At 34.9% G+C, this 26,648-nt stretch overlaps 1 protein-coding gene and 1 pseudogene across 2 annotated transcripts in view; both read right to left on the bottom strand.

Annotated features, from left to right (window-relative positions):
* The window catches only part of LOC145303511 (beta-secretase 1-like), a 163,658-nt gene that overhangs the window by 101,602 nt on the left and 35,408 nt on the right, over window positions 1–26,648 (bottom strand). The gene's annotated exons all lie outside the window — the stretch shown is intronic.
* LOC145240506 (U2 spliceosomal RNA) lies at window positions 13,919–14,055 on the bottom strand (annotated as a pseudogene).

Below are 26,648 nucleotides of genomic sequence, written 5' to 3'. Positions count from 1 at the left end.
CAACTTTTTGAGTAAAATTTTATAAGGATTCGAATGGCGATTGCGATTCATTAGCCACCTGTTCTGCATGAGAGAAACTGCATGAATTATAAAATAATGCATTATTCTAATGCATATATGCAGCTGCGAAAACTGCAATAAAAAAATTAAAATATAAAAAGATTGGACATAAATATAACAAAAAAAAATTGAAATAAAAGATGCAATATTTTACAAAAAAAAAAAATACAAAAAATACAAAAAATACAAATAAAAGAACAAATCAAAGAAGGATAGGAGATAGACATGAGAGCGACACCAGACACGCGAGAGAAAAAGACCAATGTGGAATGAGGAAATGTGATTGCCAGAATAGATAAGTAGAAAAATACCAAATATATTCATGTAAAAAAAATAAATGAATAAAAAAATAAAAAATAAATAAATAAAAAAAAGACCAATCTAAAAGAAAAAAAATAAATAAATAAAGGTTTTGGCTTCTTACCTGGTTAGTACTTTTAGAGACTAAAGAAAAACAGCTACTCTGACTGATATGAATGGACGAATGACGAACAAAGCAACCTAATCTCTTCAAAGCCTAATCACAAAAAGGCTCGACATCCCTTCTATATCACTTCACATAAGGCACTGGCCGAATTACTATTCAGATGTAAAGGCATCTACCTTAATTTACTTTTTATGCTTTGTAGAGCATTTTTCTTAATTATATGTATTCATATCATCACGTTACTCTTGCTAGAGCAATCTTTTTCCTTTTTGACTTTATACTCAGGATTTATTCTATGGTGGTGGATTTAGCAAGGAACCATCAGCATTTGATATTTCAGCATTTTGATTTGTAAGAGGCCGAAATACCAAAGCCCATCTATCCTATGAAAAAACAAATCTAGCAGTAGCCACAGTGACATTAGTTTTGGATTAAAGGTTTTGACAATAATATTGCGAGATCATACTGAGGAGACATCCATAAATAATAAAAAACTATAAAATAAAAAATATAAATAGAAAATCAAAAGAAATGAAAAGAAAAAAATAAGAGTTCAGAACCGATGTAACAGAGCATAGACACGTGTATAACAGCTGTATGCAAATGACCGTGCCATGTGCAAGATGATGTCACAGCAAAGTAAAAAAGATATACAAAGAAGTGTGTGTGTGTGTGTGTGTGCAGACTGAGGATTACAATCATGTATTATTCAAGAAAGTACCTTTTTTTTTCTTTTTTTTTTTTTTTACACGGTGGTCACAAAGCCCGGAAACCACTCAGGGATAAGGGTTATTGCAAGTACATTACGTTAGTGTAGAGATTTGATGAAGTGTTTACTTAAGGGGGCGGTTCATTAGGAATTTGTTTACGTTGGACTTGAACACATCCAAGTTGTAGTCAGGTGGGAAGCAGGCAGACGGAACAGAGTTCCACAGGCATGCAGTTCTAAGAAAGAAGCTTTGTTCATGGAATCCACGTTTTGATTTAGGCACAGATAAAGAGTGGGGGAAATTTTTCACAGTGGATTCGGCTAGACGGGTGTTTTTCGTGAAGGATTGGCGAGAGGGGACCAGAGATTGGAGTTCAGACGAGCACCTGCCATGGAAATAACGATAAAACAAGGATAGGCTCGCAACGTCTCTTCTGTGGGAGAGAGGTTGCAGGGTAGAGAAAAGTGCATCCCCCACTAAGCCTATTTTGTACTCTGTCAAGGCAGGATAGCCTGTTTTTAGCAGCTCCTGCCCAGATATGGCAGCAGTATTCCATCCTTGGACGTACTTGGCTTTTATATAGATAGAGGATTGCATCAATAGTGAGATATCTTCTGGAGCGGTAGAAGGATCCCACCATCTTTCCAGCGACCTTGGCAACAGACTTGATGTATGTGTTCCATTGCAGATCAGGAGTAAAGGTCAAACCCAGAAGCTTGTCAAAACACGGGGCCTCTCCAAGACGAGAGCCATCCATCCCAATTGATGCCAGATGGGGATCAGAGCGTTGATGATGTAAGGATAGGAGTTTGGTTTTAGACGCATTAAAGGTAACCAGCCACGTCTTCCCCCACTGAACCACGCGCTCGAGATCAGAGGAGAGAGAATCAGAGAGAACTTTGTCATTTACAGTCTTTGATGTGTTGCCGTAGATGGTCGTGTCATCAGCATAGATGTCAACGAATGATTTAAGTATGTGTTTAGAGAGGTCATTGATGCAGATCAGGAAGAGAGTTGGGCCCAGGATTGACCCCTGAGGAACTCCAGCATTAATACTGCAGGCCTCTGATTTTTGTCCATCGACCACTACTCTTATGAGCCTATTGCAGAGAAATGATTTAATGATTGAGAAAACATTTCCAGTTATACCGTAGCTGGAAATCTTGTGAAGTAGACCCTTATGCCATACCTTGTCGAAGGCTTTCGATATGTCAAGACCAATTGCCCTAGAAAGGAAGCCTTTGTCAGGAGATTCACTAATCCTGTGAGATATAACCGTCAGCACATCTGTGGTAGATCTTGCAGAGCGGAAACCATATTGTGTGTCACTAAGAAGGTTGTTTCTGCTGAGGTGGTTGACTATTTCTCTAATATGGATTTCAGCAACTTACTCATAACACACAGGAGACTTATTGGTCTGTACTGAGAGGGAGATGACTTATCACCTGAATTCTTAAATACAGGACAAACTGATGAGGTCTTCCAAGGTGTCGGAAAGCACTTCTCCTTAAGGCAGTGCTTAAACAGATTCATAAGTATGGGAGCAAGTTCTGGTTGAAGCTTTTTTAACACTATAATTGGGATGCCGTCGGGGCCAGTTTCTTTACTGGAATCAAGGTTCTTGATTAGCTTGGCGACCTCATGCACGGATATTTGTATGTTACCTAGCGTGTTCTGTGTTATAGGAGGAAATATGGGGAGTTGATGGCCTTCGTCGCATAGGGTAGAATTAGCTGTAAAGTTCTTTGCAAATAGTTTGGCCTTGTCTGATGCTGATGAGATGACCTCTGGTCCATTGATAATGGTTGGGATAGAACGCACACTTCTGTTCAGGATCCTATTTGTTATTTGCCAAAATTGGTGGGAACCAAGCCGCTGATCAGCTACCTTGGATTTAACAGACTGGGCATATAGCTCTCTTGCACTTCCTTTTTAAACATGGAGTGCAGAGGTAAATCAGATATGAATGTACGGAAGCTATCCCAGTCAGCCATAGAGTATCGGTATACAGTACGGTGGAGGGGTACGTCAGGGGACATTACATTTCGTTTTTATCTTAACTGATACAACTGAGTGGTCGGAGGATCCTAGAGGAGAATGAACGGAACATGAACATAGCTCAGGGGAAGTTGAGAGAAAAAGGTCTAGGAGGCTTGCATATTGACCGGGTGTATCGGGCACACGGGTGGGTTCGCGAACAATCTGAGTGAGGTCATAAGCAATGGCAAAATCATGACAAAACCTCCCCTCATCGTCTGTCTTATTTGAATGGGTTAGCCATTCCACGTTATGGACGTTGAAGTCACCACAGATGTGGATGTTAGCCGAGGGATGTGCAGACAGGATGTGGTCTATTTTCTCAGATATGCTCTTAAAGATTGTAACTCCGCTGTTGAGGGGCCGATAGAGGGCAAATATAAATGCAGTGGTGTTAGCAAGTGCAACCCGGAAGCACATATAGGGTAAGTTAGGATCTTCTCTAGAGATATCCCTGCCACACGGGAAGCCATCTTTAATGTAGGCACATATTCCATGCCCATGGCGATCTTGGGGGTCAGATTTAGCTGTTAAATTAGAGTATCCGTTAATTATGAACTCATCTAGGGAAGTGGTCGGCCCTATTCCAGTTTCGCTTAGAAATAATATGTTCGGTTTCGTCTTCTGTAACTTAGAAATAAATGTTACAACAGAAAAAAAAGGAGTCGAGTTATTACTCGTCTTCTGTTCCTTGTGATGTATTCTGCATACAACATTAAGGAAAACATTACACTGAAAACAAGAGTACACAAGCTACATTTTGTGTCACCAATAAGTGGACCATGTCTGCCAACAGCTGTTCTCCACCAACACCTCAATCTAAAGTCTTTGCAATCTATCTTGTTGCCCCAACATCTTCGACAGTGCAGAGATGTAAGTCATCGCCCAGAGAAAGAACTTGCGATGTAACCCTTCCTACGTCTCTTCCGGGGTGGTGCAAGTATATAAGTGGACAGCTGAGCACTTGGACTATAACCACCAAAAAGAACTTGGCAAAGTTCCTAGGTTTAGAGGTAGTCGGCTTTCAAATGGTGGAATCGCGATTTGTTAACCATCTTGTATGATATTGCTTAGGATCATTTTACATAGCCAAACATTGTTCAGGATGTTGTGCAGGTTAGGAAAGAAGCCAGTTCGAAATAACCTGGTTGAATATCAATACAACAACACAGGAGTCCTTATTCACTCCCAGCAATGCCAAGATACTTGCTAGCTTAAATGTGAAAATTTGTCTTGAAATAATATCATTGTATAAATAAATTAGGCATGGAGGTCTGGAGATTGAACATTGAATATGAGAGAAAGTCTAACTTCAGCAGAAATTTTCTCTAGTAAAAATAGGAAATTTCCACTTGATGTTAAGATTATGAATTAAGTTAAGGAAAAGATGGCACAAACAGCAATACAACATTGCAAAATAAGCTAATCTGATCTTTCCGAGTCTGTAAGAAGGAACAGTTATTATAAAGAAGAATTGATGGCCTGGGGCACTTTATTTTTGTATGTAGGTGACTTTTCAAACACTAAAAAAAAAGAATAAAGAAAAATGAGATTATTCAATTCGAAAAGATGATGTTTGGTGAATAATCTGATGTCACTAAGGTAAAATATATTGAATTTACCCATTTTAAAATGAATTCTTCCTAAATCAAATGATGCTGTCCCTTACACTAAAACAGTAAATTTTAAATAAATTTCAAAAAGTCACATTCGTTTTATTAATTTGAATTTTTCACAAAGAATCACCACTTATCAAGGCCCAGAGGCCACTCGAGGATAAGGGTTAAAGAATGTACAGTGGTCAAAAGGACAATATCATGGTAATCGTTAAAACTATAAATTTGGTATAATGGATTCAGCCAACAATTTCTTTTACAGTAAGACAGAATATTGCTTAACCAGCACGGAACACCCGGCCTTGCCCAGTAGTAAAAAATGCTTAAATATATTTCAATTCATGTAGATTTCGTATTTATTATTACAGGACCAATTCTCTATTGAATATTATATCATACCTAATATTCAGTACTGATTTCTAAAGTTTAAAAAAAAAATTGGTTAGGTGCCATCAGCTAAAATCAAAACCAAAAACATTTAGCACTCCAGTCACATTCATTATTGTTTGAGATGGATAAGAAAGACTTAAAATTAAAACACTTCAAGCTATGAATGAATTTGCACATGCACAAAAGTAATAGAAATGTCCATTTTATTTATTTATTTAAAGAATATTAACTGATGATAATTATTTTTATGGAAGAAATATCCATTTTGTCTTAATAAGCATTGACACCAAGAGACATTATTTCAAAAGGAATATTTTTTTACAGTAAAGTATACAGATTGCTGTAGAAAACATTGGAATATCCACAGGATTCTGTTAGAATTTAATGACAAAAGGGAAAGAAATCAACTCTGAAGAACACCATGATTGTTACAAAGAAGAAGAGAAAAGAAAAAATCTGCACACTGTCACAATCACTATGATAACTACTACAAAGACCAAACATCACAATTAATTGAGTTACCTAGTGCATGCCAACAAGCTGTTTATATTATACATGGAAAGGTTCGTTGTCTACAGGGTTCACACAGATTTTCAACACCTATTTTCAAGGCCTTCTCCAGACAAAATTCAAATTTTCAAAACAAAATTTGGATAAACAATGATATAAAAAAACTCAATTAACAATAGGAAAAGTCATTTTCATTTATCTCTTTATTTCAAGAAGTAGTTTTAAAAAGTCAGTTATTTACATGAAGTTCTCTAATGCGCAACAAAACTGGTCAATTATTTACAGCTTTCGTTTGCTTTGTGTTTAATGTGATTTCAAGGCACTTTCACTCATTTTGATCAAAACAAATGTCTTTTTACATACACAACAATATGCCTGTCGGCAATCATATTTACATTTGCTATGTTTTACTTTTAAATTCCTAATATTTTGGATACAAGTGTTACGTCCCTTTAACACAAAACTACCCAATGTTATTATATTGAAAGCATCAAGTAGTTTCATGATAAAGGGACATAACTCTTGTATCTACAATAACAGAATGCGATTTCAGAACATGTATTTCAATTTTAATTTCAATATTTAAAAATTATTTTAATGGTATTTTCATTAATACTTTACAAAAAATAATTTAATAATATTTATTTAGATTTTATTTTTAATATTTCAACAAATTACAGGATATAAAGAATACGATTTTCAAGGCTTTGTCAAGACATTTTCCATATTTTCAAACATTTTTTCAAGGTAATAATAGAAATAAAGCCTTTTCAAGAAAAGTTAAAATTCAAGGACTTTTCAAGCCTGTGCAAACCCTGGTATAAATTACTTGCCACAGATAATTTACGAAAGTCAGCAGACAGCCAAGTATTATTCCAGAATAACAAAATAATGCACAAGGAAACTTTCAATTCAACACAAAACTCAAACCATAATGCTCATAAGTGTCTAATACCAATTTTTAGTCAACACATGCCAGCAAGTAAAGTAGATGAGGATTGCATCAATGTAATATCTCATTTGGCAAGAATGCATTTAAAAATACTGCACTAAAAATTAAATATTTTAAATAAAAATTTATTCACTCTTAATTTTCTAATTTAAAAATATTCCAATCTAGAATTTCGTTTGAACTTACAATTACTTTTCTTCCAATGAATTTGTACTTTTGTTTCAAAAACATCATTACTGTCACTAAGAAGATTATATATTCGATCAAATTTGTAACTATGTGTACAGCCTAGCGTCTATATTGCTTGACCAATCATCACTATTTGAAACCAAGTTCATATGTATATCAAAACCTAAAAAAAAATTAAGAGTAAAATGTATTAATGCATATTTGCACATGTATAGAAGATGCAGATTTAATCGACTTATGCCTGGCAAGTTCTAATTTTTCAAAACTACAGCTATTTTTACCAGCTAAAAACGAAATCAAATTTGTTCCACAGGTTCAAATCTCTTATACATCAAATTTCAGGTCTGTAACCCCCAAATTGACAGAATTTGGTAGAGACTGTTCTGCACACACACACAGACAAATTCATTTTTATAATATATGTAGATATTTACTATTATTATTATTTTGACATTTAAAACATTCTATTTCATTATTCTCTTAGAAGGAGGAGAAGGGGTGAATATTTGCAAAAGCACCTCACTTAGTACAAAAGAAATGAGGTCACAAGATTTTATTGGATATTTAATTAATTTGCCACCCAGAGAACGCCTAGCATTTCTTGCATTTAATGTTTAATCAGTCACATAAATAAAAAAAAGAAAAAAGAAAAAGAACACTTCTGTTACAAAGAATAAAGTGATAAATATAATCAGTTCTAGGAGATAAACTTCTGGAGGTTCAATCCTCAATACAGGCTATTCTAAGAATATAATTAAGAATTGTGGCAACTTAATTATGAGATGATTCTTACGAATGCTAACAATCAAATGGCTCTAATTGCTACACTGTTTCCTTCTCCACTTAGTTGAAATTTACTTTCCTCCTCACTCCCCAAAGCAAAGAAGTTTTCACAGAAACGTATGAACTCAAAATATTTTCAACCAATGAAACTCATTTCTCTCCCCAAAAAGTAACTCATGTGTGAAAGTAATGTCAGTATCAACTTATTAATTCCTATAAGATATGGTCAACAGAATCAGTTTTTAGCAGAATTTTTAGATGTTCCTTAAATAGGACTCCAGAACATCTGCTCAACACTCCCACCACCACCACCACCTCCGTGCCTAGCACAAAGGGAGTGAAAAGAAATCCAGGACTCGCTCACATACAAGCTTTATCCATATCATGCGCACATTCCTCCACATTAGCAACATGAACAGAACAAACTGCTGCTCACATTAATACACACACTAACAAAAACAAGGTAAACCAACGCACAAACATACACAATTTTACGCTACCAAATACTTACACATATGAGATGCCTTCAGCCTTCAATAAGTTTCCAAACTTTTGTGTACAAGCATTTAAAATTGTCATAGACTTTTGAATATTCAGTATGTTATTGCTATACATACTATGAGATGACTAACCAAATTTTATTTAAGGTTCAAATGAACAGCTACAGCAGGAATTGCAATACACCCTACTAAAGCCGGATTGTCACAGCTGGTTAATTTTTTTAAAATTTAATCTGGACATGAGGACACTTTAGAAGAATGATATGCAGTAAAATTCTGTTTTAAATTTGTTAAAAAATTCCACAGAAACGTATGGGATGCTTCAGATTCAGTATGAATCAAACATCAGTTTTTGAGTGGCATAAGAAATTCAAGGAAGGCGGGGAGTCTATGAAAGATTATGAGAGGCATGGAGAGGTAAGGAAGTCATAACACCAGAGTTGGTTGACAAAACAAAGAATTTCATCGATAAGGACCTTCGTGTATCTATGGAAACAATGAGTGCACAGTTTGATGTTACTGTGGGAACTGTGCACAATTATTCACGAGGCACTGAAAATGTGGAAGATTTGTGTGAAGTTTGTCCCAAAGGTGCTCAGAAAATATCAGAGAGAAAGACAATTCCTCACCCTCCCTATAGTCCAAACCTTGCTCCATGTGACTTGATTATTCCTTAACCTCAAGGAAAACCTTAGGAGACAATTGAGGAGATGAAAGAGGCTGTGACAAGGGCGATTGACACGATCACTCAAGAAGGGCCTCCCAGAAATTGTTGGAATGGTACAACAAATGCATTGTAGCTGAAGGAGATTACTTTGAAGGTGACTAGAATTCATGTATTAGTAAAAGTGCCGATATGAAAAAAAGTCTGGAAATTTATTTAAGACCTTGTATATTACTAACATATGCATATATTCACACTATAAACATTTTAACTTATGACTATTTAATAAACTTTATTTATCAAACCCGTGTTTGCATAAATGACTGAAAATAACTTATATTCTTATCTCTTTTATGAAAACACTTTGTTATAAAATTTCATTTTCTCCATTTTCAATTAATTTTTTTTTTTTTTACAAGGTAGTCACCATTTATCAAGGCCCGGAAGCCACTCGGGGATAAGGGTTATTGTGTGTACAGTATGTTGGAGATTTGATAAAGTGTCTTACTAAAGGAGGCAGTTCATCAGGAATTTGTTCACATTGGACTTGAAGACATCTAGGTTGTAGTCAGGTGGGAAACAGGCAACCGGAACAGAGTTCCACAGGCGTGTACTTCTAAGAAAGAAGCTTTGTTCATGGAATCTACATTTTGATTTTGGCACAGATAAGGAGTGGAGAAAATTTATGACAGTGGTTTCAGCTAGGCGGGTGTTTATCGTGAAAGATTGGAGAGGGGAGACCAGAGATTTTGTTCAGACGAGCACCTGCCATGGTAGTAACAATAAAAAAAAGACAGGCTCGCAACGTCTCTCCTGTGTGAGAGAGGTTGCATGGATAAGAAAAGGGCATCACCCACTAGGCCACGAAGCCTATTTTGTACTCTGTTAAGGCAGGATAGGCTGTTTTTAGCAGCTCCTGCCCAGATGTGGCAGCAGTACTCCATCCTTGGACGTACTTGGCTTTTATACAGATAGAGAATTGCATCAGGGGTGAGATATCTTATGGAGCGCTAGAAGGATCCTACCATTTTTCCAGCGATCTTGGCAACTGACTTGATGTACGTATTCCATTTCAGGTCAGGAGTAAAGGTCAAGCCCAGAAGCTTATCAAAACATGGAGCTTCCCCTAGACGAGAGCCACCCATATCAATTGATGTCAGATGGGCATCAGAGCGTTGATGATGTAAGGATAGGAGTTTGGTTTTAGACGCATTAAAGGTAACCAGCCACCTCCTCCTCCATAGTACCACGCGCTCAAGATCAGAGGAGAGAGAATTAGAGAGAACTTTGTCATTTACGGCCTTTGATGTGTTGCCATAGATGGTCGTGTCATTAGCAGAGATGTCAACGAATGATTTAAGTATGTGTTTTGGGAGATCATTGATGTATATCAGGAAGAGAGTTGGTCCTAGGATGGACCCCTGAGGGACTCCAGCATTAATATTGATGGCCTCTGATTTCTGCCCATCAACTACTACTCTTATGAGCCTATTAGAGAGAAATGATTTTATGATCGAGAAAACATTTCCAGTTATACCATAGCTGGAAATCTTGTGAAGTAGACCCTTATGCCATACCTTATCAAAGGCCTTTGATATGTCAAGAGCAATTGCCCTAGAGAGGAAGCCTTTGTCAGGAGATTCGCTAATCCTATGAGATATAACAGTTAGCACATCTGCTGTAGATCTATTGCATGTAGGTTATTTTTGCAGAGGTGGTTGACTACTTCTCTATTTAATATGGATTCCAGCAGCTTACTCATGACACACAGGAGACTTACTGGTCTGTACTGAGAGGGAGAGGACTTATCACCCAAGTTCTTAAATACAGAGCATACTGATGAGGTTTTCCAGGGTGTTGGGAAGCACTTCTCTTTAAGACAATGCTTAAACTGTTTTGTAAGTATGGGGGCAAGTTCTAGTTGAAGCTTTTTCAGTACAATGATTGGAATGCCGTCAGTGCCAGTTGCTTTACTGGAATCAAGGTTCTTGATTAGCTTGGCGACATCACGCACAGATATTTGTATGTTGCATAGTGTGTTGTCTGTTATAGGAGGAAATACGGGGAATTGATGGCCTTCGTAGCATAGGGTAGAATTAGCTGCAAAGTTCTTGGCAAATAGTTTGGCCTTGTCGGATGCTGACGAGATGACCTCAGGTCCATTGATGATGGTTGGGATAGAACGCATGCTTCTGTTCAAGATCCTGTTTGCTATTTGCCAAAACAGGTGGGAACCAAGCCGCTGCTCAGCTACTTTGGATTTAACGGACTGAGCATATAGCTCTCTTGCATTTTTTATTACTCTTTTACAGTGGTTGCAGGCAGTCCTGAAAGCGGCTTTAGTCTCAGTGCATCTATTACGTTGGTAGCTATGAAAAAGGTGATTTCTGTGCGCAATGGCAGCAGCACATTCTGGGGAAGAACCATGGCTGGCTGTTAGGTTTTTGTTGGAATATTTTGGATGGTATGAATTGGTCTATGCCTACAATTAGCCATTCGGTCAGGTCTGATACTATGGAGGACATATCTTTTTTAAACATGGAATGCAGTGGTAGATCGGATATAATCAGTCAGCGGTTGAGTATCTATATACAGACTTATTGCATTTCATTTTTATCTTAACGTGGTCGGAAGATCCCAGAGGAGACAGAATGGAACTTGAACATACCTCAGGGAAGTTGTGAGAAAAAGGTCTAGAAAGCTAGCATACTGACCGGAAGTATCGGCAATGGCAAAATCATGACAGAACCTCCCCTCATCTGTCTTGTTAGAGTGGGTCAGCCATTCCACATTGTGGACAATGAAGTCACCACAAATGTGGATGTTAGCTGAAGGGTGAGCAGACAGGATGTGGTCAATTTTTTCAGATATGCTCTCAAGGATAGTAACTCCGCTGTTGTGGGTGTGATAGAGAGCGAATATAAATGCAGCGGTGTAAGCAAGTGCAACCCGGAAGCACATATAAGGTAAATTAGGGTCTTCTCTGGAGATATCCCTACCACACGGAAAGCCATCTTTAATATAGGCACATATTCCATGTCCATGGCGATCTTGGGGGGTCAGATTTAGATGTTAAGTTGGAGTATCCTTTAATTATGAATTCGGCAAGGGAAGCGGTCGGCCTAATACCAGTTTCACTTAGGAAGAATATGTCTGGTTTCGTCTCCTGTAATTAGGTTTCAACCTCTGGAAGGTTGGAACGGAGACTCCTGATGTTGGAGAAGGAGACATGGTAGTAAGGGTCTACATTGGAGGATGGGGTTCTAGGTTTACACGTGTTATTTTTCTGGAGGTATTTCATGTTGAAGATTGGGATTTGTGGAACAGGTCGACAGACTTGGTTAGAGCAGGACAGAGAGGGAAGGTAAAAGAGAAAAGGAGAGGAAGATTTTTTTTTGTAGCCATGATAAGGTAAAACCATAACAATTACCCACTAGTATGGCATCGAGAGGCCCCACTCGAAACTACTGCATGGTCCAGAGTCCATTCACCAAATGGCAATACAGCAGCCCCAGTATTTTGCACCTGCTGATAGGACGGCCTCCTTAGTGGTTAATCCAAGGTTCGGGTCCCTGACTATCAGGCGGATAACATCAGCCCAGATGAAACGTTTACCTCCAGCACCCTTACTAGTGACATGGCCACAAGAATAGACATAGGAACAGAAAATTTCCGACATCTCAGGCTACTGTTCACGAAGTACTGTTGTCCTGGAGAGCAGCTTTTCCTTCACCCTTTGTCAGAAACATCACTCATTGGAAATGAGGACTGAGGGATAAATAAGAGGAAGCAAGAGTAACGAGAACTGCCAATAACACATCCACAATGCATTGTCTACTCTCTTAAAAAAAAAAAAAAAAAAAAAAAAAACAGGGAGTGTAAGGACTTATTAATATTTACTTAGTACAAGTCCATCGCTTTAATTTGAAATTTAAGATATTTGAAGATAAATTCCTCTCCCATAATTACGAATAAAAAAATGGAATAGATATAGGTTACTGTAATTTTCATTTAAGAGCGTTCATTTTTCCTTCTTCCCAAGAGACACTTCAAACAAAGATATTATGACAATTTAGCACTGAAATAATTTTAAAGATACCGGTCCGGAGTTTCCACATGTTCAGATATTCATTGAACTGATTTCTTCTTTGCCAAAAAGGCATCTCTATTACGTTGGAAAGTTTTTCACTCACTGATACTTGTCATTCGAGTTTCGCTGCTATGGCGGAAGTGATGGAGAATGTGTTATGGTGGGAGGGATCTTTTCGTTTATATTTATAGAGAGAGTAAAGCAGTTTATGTTTTAAGTAACACTCGCCATCTGGTGATCCTTCTATTCTGTTAATGTTTCATTTATTTCCATTTATTATGTGTGCAGGTTCCAGATATATTCTTAATATTATTTTTTTGCTAAAACGTAACTGTTAAACCCAATTCATCTTAATTGTTAGTATGGTTCTTGGCTATACTCAAGATGCCATCCTCGTTCCATGGCCAGACACCATGTGTTAGAATTCTTTGAGACTTTAACTGGTCACGGAACAAGAGCAGTCTACGCCTCCAGACTAAATTAAAGGTTTTGTGTAAAATTCTACAGATTCCCCACCCTCTGAGTTTGACATAATATACCCGAAGATCAGAGATTACATTGACAGAAACGTTGAGAGAATAGCATCAAAGATGTCTAACTAATACAAAGAAAATAAGATTTAAAAAGAAAAAAAAAAAAAAAAAAAAAAGATAATAAATATGATTTTTTTTTTTAATTATGTACTTAAGGAAATAAAATGTTACCGTTGCTCCTCAGGCACACCCCTCTGTTACTTTTGAACAAGGCCGATAGCCATTAGTCATGTGTTCTCGTGTAATGAATGAATGCGTGAATGTAGGATTGACATGAAATTCTTAAAGATAAACTAAAATGTCCGAAAAATGGGCTGAAAGGACTTAAATAAAAAGTAAATGACTTTAATGAACTTAAGAATGACTTGAATGCTTAAAAAAATAACTGGAATCCTTCAAAAACAACCTGAATGATCTGGAGAATGACTTGAATGGCTTCGAGACTGACTGGTTGTAAAGTGGGTGATTATTTTATATTAAATTAATACAGAAAAGTGATCCCTCACTTTATATCACAAAGTTACAAACATAAGTACAGCATGTAGTAAGAACAGATACTACACTTTGATCTTGGCTAAAAGGCCAAGAAAAGCTGTATTTATTTGCTCCCCCACCGAGCAAATTAGGCACAAGGCCGATTTTTAATGTGAGGAGTGAAGGGGAAATGGGGACCAACTCCCCGGGGAGTAGGGGAGCTGGATAGTGACAATTGATATGAAGGGTTGCCCCTACATTGACCAAGGTCTTATATGTGGAGTTGCTCCCACATATGGTCTTTGCTTGCAGTATCTGTCGGAACAGATACTACCCTTTGATCTTGATATATAATTTATTTTGTGAAAATGAAAATTACAATAAAAATAATTCAATGTAAAATTAAAATAAATTAAAAGCAAAATTCAAATTTACAAAACAAATTTAGGCACAAGGCCCTTAAAGATCTGGGTGGGGGAGTGTTGCAGGGTCTTTGTTACTACAGTGAAAATGGAGTCTTAGACGACTTTACTCTTGACTGGCAACATTTACCACAATACTTCATTCACTCTGTGGACTCTAAACTAACTAATGAAAACCCCAGCATTTTTGCAAAAAAGAATATATTTACAATTACTTTGTGTGTGTAACATTTTTTTTTTAATTAAAGTGTGTGTGTATGCGTGTGAAAAAAGTTCAATTCATTGGAAAAATAAAAAGTTCTTGAATTTGGAAGAAAAACAGTTTGTGTTGGGGAGTGGGGAATCTAGAAAAATATGCAAAAAATAAAATTGCATTGTTAGTAATGTCTCTACACTTTGATTTTGGCCAAAAGGCCAAGAAAAGCTTAAAAAGCTAAGAACAGCATCTATTAACAACTTAACCAAAAAGGCCAAGCACAAAAGTGTTACGGACAGACCGACCGACGGAGTGACTTATAGAGTCACTTGCACGTGACTAAAAAGGAGACGGGAGCATTAATAAAGTCCATTTATAGATAGCAAGAATTTGTTTACTGAACTCCCCCCTTCACCTCCCTATGTAAATTGTCTTTCAGATTTGCATTAAATTTGATCCATAATTATGGAACATCAATTAAGCAAGATTCTGATTTCTAATTCTTTAAGCCTGAAATTTTAGACATTTTTCTAAAATTTAAATCAAAATCATCTAATGAATTTCGATCAAAATTGAAATAAGGACTCTAGACAAAGTTTTGTATGTTGATTTTTATCTTTATAAGAGACATAAAATGTGGTGCAAAACAGCTACTGCTCAGGAAATTCATTTTGCATATATGTATATAAGTATCTCAGCTGGACATATTCACCATTTTTTTCTATGAGGAATTTAACCATGTCATTTCTATGATTTTCCCACGTTTGCTTTTGTCACAAAATACATTAGTGCAATCATAATTAAGGAGTGACAAAGCTATCACTTCATTTTGCCTTGTGAGTTTAGAAAGTTATTCTTTTTGTCATCCATTTTAAAATGCTAAAAGACAAAAAGAATAAATATACAATTAAAAACATATATAATATAAATAGTAGTGATAGTATGATTCCAATATCTCCGCCCCCCCCCGATTCCGATTCTTTTTGAATCTCTAAATATTTAACTATAAAGTTGTTATTTTTTCTGATTATCATAAAAACATGCGTTAAAGGTGCTTAGTTTTACTTAAACGTAAAAACACACTTGTAGGAGGGGGGGTCTATAGATTTTACCTATAGTTTAAAATCAATAGATATTTATCGGTTTATTATTACTACCACAAGTGGAAGATTTTGTTTTAAACTCAAACAAAATCAAATTAAAAAAAGGATAAAGGAATCGGTTCTGTCATTGGAAAATAGGCACAAAATTTTCAGATTCCAATTCCCCAAATGTGTGTGTGTAGGATGTGGGAAGTGATGGTGGTTAATTGATTAATAACACAGACCCACAACCTGGGTATGCCAAGTTTTGAATCCAAGTTGTTCCTAAGAAACATTTGCATTTAGGTTCCTCCTCTAAGTATCCAATGCTTCTAACTAGAACGATATCGGAGAATCCAATACCAACAATAGAATCATCCTATTCATACCGAATTAAAGAATGAATACATCTATAACATAAATCTCATCTATTTAAATGTATGTATGTATGTATGTTTGTATGTGTGTCTGCCTAAAACTTTTGACAGAGGTGACGGATTATCACAAGATCGATATCATTTTGAAGCTCAACCCTTCAGACAACAAATATAAAAAAATAGGTTAAATGCATTAATTCCTTCACCCTCAACTGAGGGCTTTTCCACAAGGAGGTAGGGAGGTCACTTTTTTCGCCGATATTTTTGAAAGTCATCCCCTTTTCGATTTCTTCACGGTACGGGTTTGAACCTGCCTGCCTACTATCACTTTTTTTTTTTTGCTCAACACTCACCTCCAAACACCCGGGCAATGCCAGGCACCCAGGCTAGTGTAATATAAGACACAAGGTTAACTAATTTGCATATTGGTTTTGAGAAAGGATATTTTATCAATTAGCTATTATTTATTATTTTTTTTAAATTCAGTTATTGTTTGGATTTTAATATGACAAATAATTGTTTCGCAATGTTGTTTTAGTTCGCATTTGTGTTCAAAATTTTTTTTTAGTGTTCGAACATGTTTTTCTTCACATATACACAGCCTCATACACACACTCACATTCATGCGCATACACACACACCCGAGCTGTGACGTCACTTCCTTTTAAGCGAAAGCCAGACATGCGCAGCCAGAACACTAACCCCAGTATAAAAGTCAACAAAACCTGTCAACTACCCTTTTTTTCGTCCGGACCAGCGTTCGACCTGTTGAGTCAACGAACCGACCGCGCGCCCTAACGTCATTTTCCCTGCTACTGTGATGTGGGATAAGCGCACATACACTTTATACACTTTCTCTCTCCATGAACGGGATTGACTTTCTCACTATCTCCCCTTCGGTTTTGGTCCATCAACACAGACATGTGCGCACCTCTCTACTGAGCTTAACCCTCTCTTTCTACAGGCTGGCTTGCCACTTCGCGTTTCTCTATTGCATTCCCCTTTCCTTCCACGCGCGTAGTCATCAACAGCCGAATGAACACGTGTACACCCAAGACTTTCATTTTTCAATAGAAAATAAACGACATGTTTATTTTATTCCAGCATTTGAGTTTTTGTTTCCTTCATTCAATTCATTTCATTATTTTTTTCTTGTAGCGAGTTAGGGTATTTATATCCTGGTTCGCAACAAGAGAGACCAACTGGATTGTTAACAAATAGCAATCTATGTCTAAATTGCACATTTAAAACATTTGTTTATCTGTACGAATAAATTTATTTCCTGTTTACATCAAAGTTATAAATGAGATGTTTCTTATTTCAAATGAATGCTTCAAGCAGTTCAAGTAGTGAACTTCGCAATAACGTAGCGAGATGATAAAACCAACTAGTAAATTAGAAAACATTAAAATGATGAACCAATGTTTGTAAATAACTTTATCAAAACATTTATAAACATTTCGGGACATCTGGCATTTGTGGACAAATACTTTAAAACTAACGCTTATGTGTTCTGGCAATTTCGCATCAATTTAAAAAAAAAAAAAAAAAAAAAAAAGTAGAAATTGGATCTTCAGTTTACTTCCGGCAGCTGCATTACTCTCGGTTCCTTTATTTTGTCTTAGTCCTCGCATTCCAGAAGCAAGGTTTATGAGAAAGAGGGAAGAATTGCTGTTTTCCGAGTCAGAATCTACTCCATCTAACACTTATCATTTGCAAGATTTTTACATTGAAATAATATTCTTTTTTTGTTTTTTAAAAGCTCCTAATATCACGTGGCTTTATGCCACGTCTGGAGCGATTTCCATTAAAAAATTAAAAAATATTTTTATACTTGTCTCCCATCAGCTGCAAAGTTAGGTACAAGGTCGGTTTTTAATGTGGGGGAAATCTAGTTTCCCCCCAAAGAAAGGTACCCTCTGGATTGAAATAAAAATAAAAACTGCTTCAATTTAGGACGTCTTCAATTATTGAGGACACAGAATAGGCTAAGCAACATCAAAACAGATACTACGCTTCCTAGCCAAAAAGCTAAGGAGTATGGGTATGTTTTTTTGTTGTTTTTTTTTTACTTTCCACCTCAACACTCACCTTTAAAACGATGACTTATGTTTTTAAACAAATATCACATTTAAATTTTGTGCAGACAAGTAGATATCAAAACCTTTATTATCCAATGTAATCCATTATGTTTTTACTGGAGACCATGTTTTTTCCTAAGTGAACAAGCACTAATGCGCATGCATATTACACAACACCCGCTCCTCTCCATGTTATGAATGGCGAACACCACTGACATTATGCAATACATTGAAAAAAAAGTTTTGATATCCAGAAATTATTTTTCTGTGCAAAATTTAAAGGTGATATTCATTTTCAGCATACTTGAAAACCTATAAAAGTCATCATTTTAAAGGGTGAGTGTTAAAGTGGAAAGAAAATAAAATTTATTGGAATATGTTTTTGTTTTTTTTTGCTTATGTTATTTTCGATCAAATATATATTTTAGTCTTTAAAAAACAAAAATATACACATTTAATATCAGTTAAAGTTTTTGGAGTTCATTGATTCTACAAGGTTATGTGTGCCCTAATATAATTTAGGAAAAGTGGGTTAGATTTATGAACCATATGTCTAATATGATAAACTCATTGCATATTCCATGTTTACCTATTATACCAAAGCAGAGTTGATCATCGTTGGCTTTTTGAAGGAGTTTTTCCTATGTATTTCAACATAAAATACATATTAAAATACTCCTCGGTTTTGAAATTGAGTTATGCTTAAAAAAATAAAAAAGTTTTAATTAGTCTAATCAGCCATGATTTATAAATAACTCATCAAGTGACCCATTTTTTACTAACTTTCTATCGATCACTTTCACCCTCTCTTAATGTTTAATCAACACCACCTGCTCTTATTCTATATGCTGTTTATGACTCACTTCTGTCACTGTTCGTAATCACTAAAAATACACAAAAGAAATAAATGAATAAACAGATTATAATAGACTATTACAAACAAAAAGGAATATCATCACACTGCTATTGTTATGGAGTGATATATATCTACCCTATTTCGGGAATAAACAGACTCTTCCAGACACTATGAATACAGTTACAACTAAATACAGTTACAAATGTTGTGGCAGACATAGTCAGAGTATCGGACACAGACTTTTCCGCAACATACTATTTCTGTAAATGCATTCTTGTACATAATGATGTCTTGATTATCAGCCTTTCAATGTCGCACTTAGAAGAAAAAAAATAAAAGATATAAAAATTTGCCAAAAGGCTCTTGGAAGCCTCGTTAATAAAATTAAAAATTTTGAATAAACTGCTTTGAAACCACATTAAGGAATATTTCAAGTTAAAAAAGTGATTTTTTTTTTTTTTTTTTTTTTTTTTTTAAATCAAATGTCATCTTAATGTAGTTTCAAAACAGTTTGTCTGTTTATTCAAAATTATATATATATATATATATATATATATATATATATCCCTGGTAAAAGTGCATTGAAAATGGAGATGAAAAGTAGAAAAATAAATTCTGTAGCACAAATGGTTGCTAATTTTAAATAGTACCACCTACATCTTCATAGCTCTTCAACTTTTTGAATTGAAAAATAGGAGGCTTTACTTTTGGAATGACTCTTACATATATTTTTAATTTAACGTCTTTCAACATTCCTTTTGAAAAAAAAAAAGCCAATGCTAGTCTATTTTTAAGTATACTTTTCAAATAGCCTAGCGTCGAATGTTAGCAAGAAAGGGTAGATAATTTCCATTCAAATCAAGAGAGAGAGTGTGTGTGTGTGTGTGTGTGTGTGTGTGTGTGTGTGTGTGTGTGTGTGTGTGTGTGTGTGGATAAAATAATAGAAACATCTTGTGAATTTTGCATTAATTAATAGGCGTTTTAAAATTATAAAAATTGAAAGCTACCAAAATGTCGGTTCATGTTTTCAGCAAGATACGAGTCCTTCTGGTGTGGTCACAGGGTTCTTGAGTGAAAAAAATAAAAAAATATGCTGATGCAAAACTTTTTCTGTTCCTCTTTCCAACACTGGTCATATCTAGATAATTCAGTTGCACTATATTTTATGTTCTGAGTAATAAAAAGTTTGGTGCTTATTTAGAATTACACTTGATTAAAAAAAAAAAAGAATACAGAAAAATTTTTGTGATGTATGTACTTGTCATAGAACAAAGATGTCATATTCCAAAAATCACATAAATTCCGCAAGTAGTGTTATTTCTAATTAAGAAAATCAAATTATACTAGGAAGCCAAAAAGAGATAGGAAGCGGTCATTATACTTTACCAAATTTCAAGGGTAACAATTCAATTTGATTACAGAGATTTTGTTTTTGTATTCATAATAATTCAAACATTTTTATCCTAAAAAAGTTTAAGTAAAAGACAGTCCTTGGATTTTCAATCTAAGTTTAGTTCTGTTGGTTGGCTGTTAATCATTCCAGTCAGACTTTTACAACTTCCTCAAATTAATTGGCATAGAAGCATAACCATCCAAAACAAACATCAGTCTAAAGGATTGGTTTTATTTATTCATCTTGAGTACTTCCTTCTGCTAAACTAGCCTATAGCCTCAGTGGTGCAAGTATGTCTTACTATTTTACCCATAGCTGGAATAAGAAGAGATGGAGGGGGGGGGCTGGTTTTATTCCAACAACACAATCCCTGCAACATAAAAAAAATGCTTTATTTTTATTTTTTTTTTTTTTTTAAATAGTCTAATAACAGCCCATAAATTCTAAAAGTTTTGGTCCATTTCCGTAACAAACAGTTTTCATTTTTTAATCTCCTATATAATAGGACCAAAGTACCGTAGGTTTGCAACAACAGTTACCACATAAAAATTTAATATTTTTACTTTATCTTTTGTAATGTTAGAACACCATTTTAGACACATTTAGTCGTTATAATAAAATACTACATTGTATCTTAGTTAGAACATCAGAATCGCAACATCTTTAGAGGAAGAAGTTCCTATTTTTCCCTCTATTTACTTTTCCTACCACATCCAGTCATCAGCAGGAGGAATTCCATACTCTCGACAGATATGGGGCTTCACCCTTCGTAACTGGATCATAAACACATACATACCATTAGCTTTCACTTTTTCGACTCATAAATAATAACATCTCCCTGGCTATATTCCGCCCAATCTGATTGACATCTGACATTCTTTTATTACAAAATGAATATATTTTTCCTACATAAACAACCCAAAATGTCTCCAAAATGGCATTGCTTTCTACAGGAGACAATAATGCTATCATATTAATCGCTCAGACAGAGACACTTAAATACTGTTACCCTTAATTATTGGAACAAACGTGAACAAGTACATATAAAAAAAAAAAAAAAAAAAAAAATTATATATATATATATATATATATATACATAACATCTTTTTCATCTTTGCTTGTACATCCGGAACAATCGCAGATAATGTAAACACAGCAATGGTTTGGGAATGTAAAGATGCACAAAATACTTATGCTTCAATTTGTATGTAATTGCGGAAACACTTATTTGTTATGTATAGGGTGGGGCAGAGCAACTTGCTTATTTGGAATATCTAAATTATTTAAATAAGCACGTTGCTCTGCTCCATCCTGGACTTGTGTTTACCAATTTTGCTTTCTGTCTAGAATGATTAGCAACACTACACACACGTCACATTAACTTTTTCTTTTGGGGGGTGGGGGGTAAATTTTTACATTAGCTCCACCTCCACATTTTTTTTTTAAATGACGACTTTTAAAGGTTTCCGACTATGCTTATTAAGAAAATCTCATTAATATTTTGCAGAGACAATTAGTTTTCGAGATATAAAAACCTGGATTATGCACGGATTCACTGGCTGCTGGGTAGTATGCATACGCGATAAACAAATCTACTACCGACACTGCCCCCCCCCCCAATTTTTTTTTTTTAATATTTGCAGGTGGATATGTTAACAAATATCACGGTTACATTTTGGAGAAATATTTTTACACCCTCCCTCCCAAAAAAAAGCCGTTCTTAACATGCAGAGGTTGGGAGTGTCTGCAATTGTCCAGGGACAGCAGTAACCAACAACAACCTTAGTTTAATCTTTTTATGAGGGGGGAGGGAGTTAGGCTTCCATCGGGCAACGCCGGTTGACAGGTCCTGCTAATTATTAATGTTAGAGTGATCAGCCATCTTTGTGTCTGTAAACTACACATTAATAAAACCTCGGTCAATAGGTGATTAACAAACAGTACTTAGTTTCAAAATCACAAATAAAATAATTTACAAAAAAAATTTATCCCCCACGCCATAATAAAGAGCAATGTGCCCTTATTTGTAAAATATATATCTATCCCACAACACAAAAGTCTGCTCAACAAATAAGGAAGGAAAGGTGCAAATCTATTTCTATAAGAGATCTTTTTTAATTGTTTTTATTTGACTAATAATGTTACAGTGGTCAGCCATCTTCGTGTCTGTGCAAACAATAAATGAATAAAACCATGGCCAATGTTACTTAATTTTGAAAAAACAGAAGTAAGAAAATTTACAATTTGAAAAATTAGTTTATACTCGTTTTTTTTTTTTTTTTTTTTTTTTTTTTAACAGTAATTGTACATTATGTGAATATATTAATTTCCATTATTTCATGTATCTATAAAATTTCATAAGATGTTAATATCTTGCATATCAATTTGAAGTATTTACTTCAAGTGTACTTAATATCTGGTTGGTTGGTTGGTTTATTGGTGTTTTACGGCATATCAACCACTGTGGGTCATTTAATGCCAAACCATTGATTGATTTTAGACAGTTTTTTTTTTTTTTTTTAATTTTGGTTTATACAAATTTTTAATTATTATATTGTTTTGTGTTTTTAAACTTTTGGTTGCTTTCAGAGTTTTATCAGCATTATTTATAATAATTTGAAAAGTTGTATTTTTTTTAAATATTTGATGATCTGGTGTGGTGTTACCTTATGAAACAGTTCTTTGATTTCATTTGCTATATAATATTTGTCTCTAGTAGATTTGTATTTCCGGCATTCTGTTAATATATGTTTTATTGTCATTTGTTGGTTACAGAATGTGCATTTCGGTTTTTCTGTTGCTTCAATTAAGTGTGAATGTGTTAGTTTGGTGTGTCCAATTCTAATTCTGTTTAGAACGATGTTTTCTTTTCGTCCTCTCATTACTATTTTATTTTGTTTTTTGATTGTAGGTTGGTGTTCATGCAATTTATTTTGGGTGCATGTATCCCATTCTGCTTGCCACTTAATTTTGTTGTATTCTATTATTTTTTTTTTGAAATCTGTGTATGGTATTTTGATGTTTCTTATATTTTGATATATAGCTTCTTTGGCTAGTTTATCAACTTTTTCATTGCCTGGTATACCAACATGGCTTGGTATCCAGGCTAGGATAATCTTTTTCCCTTTTTCGCTAATTTCATTGTATTCATTCATTATGTCGATTATGTAAGGGTGTTCGAGTTCTTCTCCTTTTAGAGCTAAGATGCATGACAAAGAGTCAATGTATATAATAAACTTTTTCCCATTATTGTTTTTTATAAGTTCAAGTGCCATTTTGATTGCTTGTAGTTCCGCTGTATATATTGATGCATCAATGGGAAGTCTTGTTTGGAGATGGATCTGTCCATCGGTACATGCTGCACTTGTTCCTTTTGTTGTTTTGGATCCATCTGTGTATATTTCTTTGTATTCTAAATATTTTTCTCTAAGCTCACCAAAGTGGCTTCTATTTATTAAGTTGTTTGTATTATTTTTCTTGTATTTAGTGAGGGTTAGATCAGTTTTTGGATTTTTTAAGGTCCATGGTGGTCTGTTACTTACTGTGTGTGCGATTATGATATTAGGTTCTTTATTAATTTGAGTTATTGTGTTTTTGATACGATGTCCAAAGGAGGGTATGTTTTTTGGTTTGCTGGTATAGAAGTTTGTATATTGCAGGTTGAAAGTTTTTTCATATGTTGGATTGTTTGGATTACTTTGTAGTTTTATTGCATATTGTAGTGTTAATTTCTGCCATCTTAAATGTAGAGGAGGTTCTTTGGCTTCTATGTATAGGCTTTCCATGGGTGATGTTCGGTATGCTCCCAGACTAAGTCTTAATCCTTGGTTTTGTATAGTTTTTAATTTTTGGAGATAAGATTTACAGGTAGAGCTGTATATGATGCATCCATAATCTAATTTGGATCGAATATGTGCATGATATATTTTTAGCATTGTGTCTTGATCTGCTCCCCAGTTTGTTTTAGATATTATTTTTAAGATTTTTAATGCTTTTAGGCATCTTTGCTTTAGATCGTTGATATGTGCATTAAAGTTTAGTTTCTTGTCTAGTATGACACCTAAAAATTTTGTGTGTTGTACTACTGGGATTGGATTTCCCTGTATTTGGAGTTGTGGGTCTGGATGATATTTTTTCTTTCTACAGAAATGGACACAAACAGTTTTATCTTTGGCTAGCTTGAATCCATTTTTGTCAGTCCATTTTTCTATTTTGTTCAAACTATGTTGTATTTTTTTTTCTATTGTAGACATATTTTGAGCAGAATAGGCAATTGAAAAGTCATCTACAAATAGTGACTTTTCAAATCCTGTGTCGACCGCTTGTACTATTTCATTCATTTTTATTAGGAATAATGTGATGGATAATACACTTCCCTGTGGTACTCCTGTTTCTTGTTCATATTGGTCTGATAGTGTATTTCCTTGTCGCACTTTATAATATCTGTGAGATAAGAAGTTATGTATGAACTTTGCCATATTTCCTCTTATCCCCATATTATGGATATCTTTTGAAATTCCATATCTCCATGCTGTGTCGTATGCCTTTTGGATGTCAAAAAAGACAGCCACCACATGGTGTCCACGCACAAAACCGTCTCGAATGAAGGATTCCAGTCGTACTATTTGATCATTCGTACTTTGTTTTTGTCGATATCCACTCTGGTATTTCGATAGAAGGTTATTTTTTTCCAGGTACCACATTAAGCGGTAGTTGATCATTCTTTCCATAGTTTTGGAAAGACAGCTGGTAAGGGCTGCCTGTAACTAGTAGGGTTAGCTGGGTTTTTATTCGGTTTGACAATTGGTATAATGGTGGATTCAAACCAGGATTCTGGTATGTCTCCAGTTTCCCATATTTTATTATATATGTTAAGTAGTATTTTGAGAGATGTTTTTGGTAATTTCTTTAAGAATTGGTAATGTATGTCATCTGGGCCTGGAGTCGTATTTCTGCTTTTGTTTATTGCTCTTTTCAATTCTTTTATGCTGAATGGTATGTTATATATTTCGTTGTTACTAGTTGTAAAATTAAGTTTTTCTTTTTCTGACGTTTCTTTGTAAATTTGAAATGATGCTGAATACTGTTTATTTGATGAATTTTTGTAGAATTCTTCAGCTAATAAATTAGTTATTTCTTTTTGGTTTATGCATTTTGTTCCATCAGTTTTAGTCAAGTAGTTTATGGTGTTCTGTGTTTCTTTTCCTGCAATTCTTCTTATTATATTCCATGTTTTTTTAGTTGGTGTTTGGTTATTTAGTTGTGAAATGTAGTTTCTCCAGGAAGTTTTTTTACTCTGTTTTATGGTATATCTTGCTTTGGCGCGCATCTCTCTGTATTTTTGTAAGTTAGTTGCTGTAGGGTTTTGTTTGAACTTTTTAAGTGTGTTTTTCCTTTCTTTGACAGCTTTTTTGCATGTTTCATTAAACCAGGGATTTGTTTTTTTGGTGGAGTGTGTTGAAGTTTTAGGTATTGTTTTGATGGCAATATTGTTTAATGTTTGTGTAAAATGTTTTAGTGGTTTTTCTTTTTTTTAAAATGTTTTCATTTATTTCTGTTTTGCATAGGTTGGCAAATGTTTCCCAGTCAGCTTTGTGTAATTTCCATTTTTGAGTTTTTTCTTCTGGTATTTTTTGATTACTTTCTAGTAGAATGGGGTAGTGATCACTTCCATGTTGATCTTCCAATACATCCCATTGAAAGTCCATATAGATGGATGGGGTACAAATTGATAGGTCTATTGCAGACATGGATCCATTGGCTGGGTGCATGTAGGTATTCTTGCCATTATTTAATATGCATAAGTTTGTTAATGATAATATTTCGTTTATTATATTACCTTTATTATTATTTCGCTTATTTCCCCAATGATTGCTGTGTGCATTAAAATCTCCCATTATTATGTAAGGGGGTGGCAGTTGTTTGATCAGTATATCTATTTCTTTTTTGTTTATTTGCCGATTTGGTGGAATGTATATTGAGCATATTGTTATTTTCCGGTATAGATTAGCTGTTACTGCTATTGCTTGAAGTTCGGTATTTAATTGGAGGATTGTGTGAGGTATAGTTTTTTTAATTAGTATAGATACTCCTCCAATTGGTCTATTTGTTGTTGATGTGCTTGTTTTGTCATACATATTATATTCTTTGTATTTATAGCCGTGGTTTTCTTTGAGCAGCGTTTCTTGTAGACAGATTGCCGAGGGGTTTTGTTTCTTGATGATCTCTAGCATTTCTTCATGGTTAGATCTTAGTCCTCTACAATTCCATTGTAGAAATGTTGTTTTGTTGTGTTTTGTGAGGTTT

This window comes from Euprymna scolopes, chromosome 19 (genome assembly GCF_053919585.1).
Source record: "Euprymna scolopes isolate OS-2025 chromosome 19, ASM5391958v1, whole genome shotgun sequence".
NCBI lineage: Eukaryota > Metazoa > Mollusca > Cephalopoda > Sepiida > Sepiolidae > Euprymna > Euprymna scolopes.
Note: the sequence above shows the minus strand (reverse complement) of the source record. Positions and strands in the feature narration are given on the sequence as shown.